Below are 8,567 nucleotides of genomic sequence, written 5' to 3'. Positions count from 1 at the left end.
GGATCTGCGCAGCGTGCTGGGGGAAAATCCATCTGCGGTCTGTGTGATGCTGTGTGAAAGTGGGCTTCCCAGCATCTGACGGGATGCAAGATTTACTCACTATCTATACTCCTCTTTTTATTCTATCTTATTAAAACAGCTATGTTATCGTGCCACTTTTTGTTGGGCATTTTAAACTGAAATCCCCCCGCAAACCCCTTCACCATCTCTCTCTTCTGCCCTCCCCACCCCTGGTGCAGAACATTCACATTTGTAAAGTATGACTTCCCTAGAATGAAATCCTACTTTCAAACAGGAATGGAAAATAATTGACCAAGTACCGTACAAAAGAATCAGACTATGAATTACTGTATGATATTGATGCAAAGAAGAAGGGAGAAAAGACATGGATGATAAGTAGTTCGCTCTGCTTGATCTAAGCAAGTAGTCCTCACCTGCTCATCTGAAATGCTATAACTATTTTAGACACGTAGACAAACTGAAGAGAGTTCAAAACAGGGCAACAAGAATAAAAGGATTATAAAACATGAAAGCAGGTTGAAAGAGTTGTACTTCTTTAGTCTTGAAACCAGAAACCTGTGAGAGGACATAAGAGCTGTCTTCAAACACGTGGAAAGTTGTTCCGATGAAGATAGCGGTCATACATTCTGTATGTCTGCTAGCACGGTGAACAATAATGAGCTCAGCTTGCCATAATGAAGTTGTAAGTAGGGTACGAGGGAAAGCTCATTAGCTATGGAGAACAGGAGGGGAGCACAGGGGGAAATCCTGGAGGCAGCGGTGGTGGACGTTCTGCAGAGCAGGCTAACAAGCCGTGTCTCAGGTTCAGGCACACTCGGTAGTCTTTGTGGTGACGGGACGGGTGACTTCCCGAGGTCTCGGCTGTCATTACATTTCCATGCTCAAGGTTTCCCTCCCCTAAGGCTCTGGATTACAGTGTTGTATGTAGCAGGGAGCAAAAGGGAAAAGCTAGCGTACCAGAATACGTAAGCTGCAGCAACAGTCCTGTTATCCTGAATATTATATCCACCCTTCCCAGGAGGGAAACTGAGACACTTTGAGCAATTCTTGTCTTTACTGTCCTACCCTAATGCTCAGGAAATGTCTGTGATGGGAAGGAAAAAAATATATTTTACCTTAAAATATATATATTTAACAAATTCTAGTTCAGCAAATTAAATAAACAGAGTGAAGATGAACATTAAACCAGGTTAGCTTTGAATGAAGAAAAATATGTTCGAATTGTCTGAGTTCTAGTACTTGCATTCTTAATGGAGGGATTCAGTCATTATATATGCATTTCTGGGCTTTGTGTTTCTATCTTAGATTTTTCCATAGCAAGACCATCCAATGTTTTGTCAAAACCGAACGAAACCAAACCAAACCAAAATACCCTGCCCCCTGCCAAAACCCCACCTACATTTCAGTGCAACAGAATTGTTACAAAACTCGAAAATGAGACTAACAAAAATCAAGAGGGTCAATTTTTGTTGATGAATGTTTAGGCATCACAAGTGAATCAGAAGGCATGAGCCTCTGCATCTCTATTCCAGAAAGATTTTTAGAAAATACTGTTTGAATCTGACAAATATTTCTGCTCTGCTGTACTCGTAAAATAAGGCAAAGAGCATAAATAATTTGAAAATTACAAACCCAATTAGAGCATCTTGCTATTTTTCTGATGTCCTTAAATAAAACTTTTCAGGCACTCATCTCTGTAAAAAGAACATGGAGAGAGTGCAGCATGGAAGTTTATAATTAGGACAAATAAGTCACCAGCAAAACATACTACACAAGAATTAGAAAAAAAACAGGAGGAAAACAAATATGAATTTGTCTAATACCACTGAATAGAAATGAAGTACAGTATTATGAAGGCAGTTTACTATGACTTTCTTTCTTTAATGATTTTAGAAAATATTCTCAAACAATTTCTATATTACTTTTCTTTTAAGTCTTTCTGGATAACAGACCATATTTTAGAAATAAGCCAAGGCTATTTTTTTATTTTGATTTGTTGTTCTCTTTGATGCTGTATTAAAAAAAAATCTGCTGCATTAAATTAAAATTGCAATAATTTTTTTTAAGAAGTGATTATATTGTTAGTTTTAGAGAAAAAGAGGTAAATTTTTAAGGCTTGAGTTTTGATAATTCTGTGAATAAGTAGCAATATCAAAGCAGCAGGCCACTCCATCCTTAGAAACGCTTCAAGAATTTCAAATGAGAAAAACAGTATCTCAAAAGTTTTTATTCTTTTTAAATGCAAATAAATGAAAATCTAATTAAAGATGCATGGTTTGTTGACACTTCTTATTTCAAAGTTAGGGTTTACACTATTTTTAAATGAAAATCTTAAATAATGCCTGGTCTTCGAGATAACTTCATTTTTTTCATAAGGAGAATGCTGATTATATTTGTATTGATTTGGTATACATAACACTAGTATAAAGTAAGTGACAGTTTTCTATTTAAAATAGGAAAGGAAAAGTGCATATTTTATACCATTAAAATGTTGTAAACTAATTTTGATAGAAGTTTGTATATGACAATCTTTTTAAAGGATCTACAGCTGTACAACCTTTACTTTTAGAAGGAGCTACCTCAAGTCCCTTCCCGTATCCTGATTACCCTAAATAGCAAGGATTGAAGGGCTTTAGTCGTCAAGGATCTAACAGTGTTTCTACTCCCCTCTGTCCACCATGCATGCATCCTATTCTTGTGCTGAACCAAATCTAATACATTTACTTCACTGATCTGAAAATAGAATCTATGGATCATTACTGGTGTAGGATGGTCCTGTAATTCAAGACTTTCATTGACGCAAATGAGCAAGACCAAAACCACAGGTGACCCACCTGTGTATCTCGCATACATCTGCAAGTAGATCAAATGCAGCTCCCGTAACTGGCACTATGGCAACTGGGAAGCTGCTGAATACTCTCAACCCCCAGGTGAGCATCCAATGGCTGATACTGGTTGCCCTAAGACCCTGCTGCTCAGTTGTGTCCCAGCCCTTACTGGAGCAATGAGCTCTCTGGTCCTCACTCACTCATGTGGAACTCTGAGTTTTCTCTCCTCAGACCTCCAACGTATGAAATATGTGTTTTATGATTAATTGACCATAAATTTTTTTGTTTGTGGTTCAGAAAGGTTCACAATTCATTAGCAGTGCTCATATCAAAATTGTCATGGGAATCTGTCACTTTAACTGAGACAATGCAATGTGTTGCTGTGAAATGATGTGGGATGCTCAAAGAAAAAAAACAATAGGAGACTAATTTGGTGGGAAAGGCACAGTAAGATCTCATTTTCACACTGCCAGAACTCTACAAAGCAGTATCCTATATACTGATAGTGCTTTGGCCATAAAAGTGAGCGAGCTGGAACGCATTAACAGTTTTGACCATTAGTAATGGGTGGTAGAAAGTGGAGCTCTCTTGGCTAGCAAAGTGTATTGCTGGGGAAGTGAGTTAGTGCCTTGGAAAGTGCTCAGCTTTTACGTTGGGTCTGAGAGATGAGAGGAAAGATTATGACCTCTGATTCCCTATGTTATGGAGAAGTGTGAACTTTTTGCAGCTATGGGCTCCACAGAAGTCCTGTGTTTACTCACTACTAGGATTCACCTTCCATTAGAATGTCATGTCCAAAGTAGAAAAAGAGGTTACTTTTTGTAGATGGGCAGGCTTTGCATTTCTTATGTTTGGATTAAATGAAATCTTGGAGATATTAGCCAAAAGCAAGCTTGATTACATAAATATTCTCCTGGCCACATCACTTCATCAGAGCTTTTTTTAGGAATAATAAATGTTTCAAAGATAGCCTATAAAAATGTCATGTAGAAAAAACCAGCAGCAGATGATTTAATGTGAGTGAAATAATTGCCATGATTGGCTATAAAGCTATCTTAATATAACATTCAATTTTGCAGTTAAGCATCTCCCTCACAAATAGGAATCAAATTGCATCAGCTTAGATACTAAAATCATAGATTGTAACAAAAAAGTTGTTTCTACAAAGAATTTTTTGAAGTTTATCTTTCTATTTGAAAGTGTGTTTAAGAAAAAAGATCTGTTTCTGATTGTTCTGATTTTCATTGTCATTGGATAGATTTTTGTGGTACATGCTGAAGGGTGACTAAATTTCTTCTCCTTTCTTTTCTCTAAGGAAGGGGAGTCAGATGTGCTGCCTTTGATTACCTCTTGTTCATGTCTGCACAAGATTCACCAAGTTTCTCCCCTGTATCAGTCGAACTCAATAAATTCAATTATCTGTGCTCTTAATTACTGATTTCTTGAGCTTTAGCTGCCTGATTTGTCAGAAAGAGTTCTGTTTCTCACTTCTTTGCCACTTTCTTTTGTTCTTCCATCAGAACTAGGAGGGATCAACATATCTCATTTCTTGCATCACTATCAACGCTAGGGCAGCTATCAAATGCTCTGTTGCTGAAAAGAGCACTGGTTGATATAAAACCAGCTTAGTGTTAGTAAGCAAGAGGAAAGTGGATAATAAATTAAAATCACAGGAAGAAACTGCCTTTTGTTGTTAGTTTGCTTTTAAAGAACTGCACTGAAATAAGACTTTTACTTACTAGTGGTGTAATTCATGTTAAACAAATAACCAAAATGCACACTCTAAAATTAACAGCTGTTTTTTCTTTTGTTTCTCAACCAGAAAAGTCTTTCTTAAGCAATCAGTACATTCAAGGCAGTGTGCCTTCTCATGCTGCACATTTGAGCTGTGACTGAGCACCAGTTGGCCAGTAGTGCATTTAGTGATGGTTCGCGGCCTTGGGCAGCACTTCTGTTCTGTTAGAGAGAGGAGGTAGGCTGATACCACAAAACATTTAAAGACCTTCTTTTAACATTTTATGCAAAGCCACAGTCTGAAGTTCAAAACTTCTGTAACATGTTCAGAAAGAAATTCAGCATAAGGCATATTCTATGACAATTTCTGGAATTTCACATGACAGACCAGACCTTGGGCAGGCAAGTGGAATTCCCTTCAGATGATGATAAAGCAGAAGATATGCTCCAAGGTGCACTTAATGCATTTCAGCTGTTAATAGCAATGTAATGCTTGGGACCAGATTAAAGGGAATCCAAAGTAAGATTTCTTTAAAAAAGTGTATTTTAGCCATTAAGGTTCTCAGCAGCAACTTTTTCCTTCTATATATCCATTCCCATTGTGCCGCATGACTTGCTAATTTAAATATAACTTCTATTGCCCAAGACATGTTGTCCTAGAAACTACTGTAATAATGCATTACTGTTTGGGATATTTATATGTATAGCCCTGCACATATCTTATGGCTGGTTGCCCCTATAATTAAATCACTTGTGATTATAGGTTATGTTTATAATTTATCATGTGACTTATAAATATCAATTTAATATCTGTTAAAACTTCCCGTTTCCCAGGTGAGAAATAGAAAAGAATTTTGGAGTGAAGCTTCATGTAGAAGTTTTCCTGGGCTGTGCAAGGAGAAGGCTGTGTTCTTGTGACACTCGCCATATTCTGACTATTTTTCACTTCCTGATATTTAATACAGCTGGTTCTGAGGGAAGCGATGGATCTGCCATCTAGCTTGTGATTGAAACTTCTTGAGGTAGATTTTTGTTGATTGCATTAAATGTATGCAGGAGCAAAACCCAGTTAATATGACAACTGAGGAGTCATTTGTTATTACAGTTATCCCGAAGTCTGGCTGCAATGTTGTGAGTAGTGTGGAAGCAGGGGGAAAATCGTCTATCAGAAAGCACTACTGATATAAAACCAGCACAAAGATAGAAAGCAAAGCAGCCAGAAGTGTCTTAACTTTTAGCATGAATTTATTCAAATAGTCTTGATGTCAGTGGCCCACGGTAACTCGGGGAAGTGGCAAAGACCCTCAGGCTGTTGAAACCTGTAGATAAAGGGCACAGCGATCACCACGCTGCTGCACAAAAGCAGTGGTTAGTAACTCGGATATTACCAATTGATCTGAAAATGCTTTCAAGGGAGATGACTGTCAAGACTGCGTTTTATAGAGGAAGAGGCTCAAGCACAGAGTTTAAATGACTTGCTAGCAGCTCAGCAGTAAACGTTGGTCTCTTGAGTCCCATCAATTGTCTGTTCGTTATACTACTGATATTGTCATGTCTCTTCTGGAGTTCTCCAAAGGCTTACTACAGTGTAGAAATCCATGACAAAGTTATTAGATATAAGTCTGGTAATAAAAAACCCTTTTCAGGAGTGCATCTCACACAGTTCTTTTCATAACCCCTTCCAACAAAGTAAGGGGCCCTGGGGCTAAAAATCTTTGTATTCCCCCACACAATGCAGGAACTCCTTCAAAAGCCGTTCATCTGGGTTTGGATGAGGGGGAAGTATCAGAAATTCAAAAGCACGGTAGATGCATGACATTCCTCTCTGGATGGCTATTAGCTTGGCAGCAGTCTTGTGAGAATAATTCAGTTTGTGGATTCTATGGCCCTGGATTCATTTTGTGTGGCCATATACAGCAATCCTGCAGTGGCAATAGATGGAAATAGCAGACCCGCTGCCAGCTTTCTTCCACAACTAGAAAACTGACATTCTGTTCTGAAAGCATCTTTTCACGGAGATCTTCACTTTTTTGGGGAGACTGTGAATGGATCACTGTACAAATACTGTACAAATCCAGCCTGTAAATTACCCAGCAAACGGGAGGTGGATAGGATCCTCCATGCTGTGCTTTTTTGTTGCTAAGCTTTGGCTGTGGTGCCTCTGCTATACCTTTACCTATAGAGCAAGATGAGCTTTTCCAGATCTACTTAAAAGGGGAGGTGACATATTGTATGTCACATATGTCATTACTTAAATGGATTTTCTTTATGTTCACTTGTGTGAGTTATTTTTGTTGGATCAATATAAGGATGATGTGGAATAAAGGCCTTACTCTGCTGCCTCTAGATGCATAAATATACAAACCCTTACTATTGATCAGAAAAGATGTGTGAAAGTAGCACGCTAGATCTCATATCAGACTCAAGTGATGGCCAAAACTTCCGTTTTTTCTTCCAGCTTTTCATGACATTGTTTCTTCAGATGTGCAACACCTGCCCCTGCTGTGCAAAGGGTAAAGAAGTATTTGGTGACCCAGGACAAGGGACAGGGCAGCCTCAGTCTCAGGGTGTTCTACTGACAGATTAGAGAATGGGACAAAGACCTTGTGAAAATAAGAAGAGGTAGGCAATGAAATCAACAGGTGGTGGATAAGAATATTGTATAGGTGATTTCATTCTGTTCATTTTTGTTCATCTGCAGAAATGTGGGTCAAAAGAAAACAGGAGAAACTGCAGTGAATTTAAGAAGAGTTGAAGATCCAGCATGCACTGTGAAGCTTTTTGCTTAGCAGTCAGTGGAGATAAACTTTACATTTCAAAGACAGCAGGATGAGAGGCCAGATTAACAGTGGACGAAGTGAAAAAAAATTTTTTTGAGCCTTCAGTAATGCAGGATCAGAAGAGTTTGCTGTGATAGCATATTTAACATACTTTAGAAGCCAATTGCAGGATACTTTGTGGCACTACCAAGACCAGAGAAGACTTCAGGAACCCTAGAGGAGAGCAGAAATAGAAAAAACTTCAAGAAGTCTCAAAATCCTTGTAGGTGACTGAGAGAAGGAATTAAATATGAAATGTAAACCACTGGTGTGAATATGTAGATTTTAGTTTTGTGGCAAATTGGACATTCTGATTTTGCATTTTTTAGCCAAAAAAAGTTATTGAGCTCTGTGAAAACACAATTAGATAAAATGTTGTGAAGATTAATTATAAATTTAGCACGGGAGAAACAATAAACTTCTTTTATGAAAAGAAATAAGTAGCTAAGTGAAATCTGTGTTTTCCTGAATAAAAACAATTGAAGCAAACAAATTAAGGGGTTATGCGTCTAATTCAAACATGAGTATGGCAATATTGGATTTCATTGTGACAGTTGTCCATTGTCCATAGGAGTCACCATGACAAAACAGCTCAATTTTCTGAAAATCGAAATGTGAAATAGAAGAGCCTGCTAATATGTGGAGCTCTCACATGTAAAAGATTCAGGGTAGGGGCAACCATCTCAGTTTTAAGGTGTGCTTTGTTGAAATGCTTAGCTACAGTGTGGTTCATTTAGAAAGACATCAGGTAAGGAGATACTGTACAATTAGGAATAAAGGTATCCTATTAAAAATTAGGTACATCATGGGACGACTGTCTATTATCATAGGCTTGGACGATATGCTTTAGCTACAGGGTTACATTAGTATTCAGGCACTTGTTTTATATTTTTCCTGTTTTTACAGTGCTATCCCCTTGAAACTCATTAAACCTTTTCCCGCAGTAGCCTAGCCACTCAGGCATGAATAATCTAAGGGGTAAACAGAATATTGTTGTAAATACACAAGTGTCCATTACAAGAAGTAGTAAATTTAAAGATGATTAAAAAGCAACAACAAAGCACAAATACCCTCTCAAGCACACACAGCTATTACATAACCAGTATGTGTTTTTCTTGTAAAGAATTCATTAGAACATAAGCCTTAGAATTGAGTGAAATAAATA

The 8,567-nt window shown here is 37.8% G+C and overlaps 1 long non-coding RNA gene across 1 annotated transcript; it reads left to right on the top strand.

The window, feature by feature from the left end:
- Positions 1-2,098: 2,098 nt before the first annotated feature.
- Positions 2,099-7,872, top strand: LOC115336287. Its single transcript, XR_003921684.1, has 3 exons — positions 2,099-5,605; positions 7,042-7,205; positions 7,285-7,872. It is a non-coding gene; the product is annotated as an uncharacterized LOC115336287 (long non-coding RNA).
- The last annotated feature ends 695 nt before the right edge of the window (positions 7,873-8,567 follow it).

This window comes from Aquila chrysaetos, chromosome 26, assembly GCF_900496995.4.
Source record: "Aquila chrysaetos chrysaetos chromosome 26, bAquChr1.4, whole genome shotgun sequence".
Taxonomy (NCBI): Eukaryota; Metazoa; Chordata; class Aves; order Accipitriformes; family Accipitridae; genus Aquila; species Aquila chrysaetos.
Note: the sequence above shows the minus strand (reverse complement) of the source record. Positions and strands in the feature narration are given on the sequence as shown.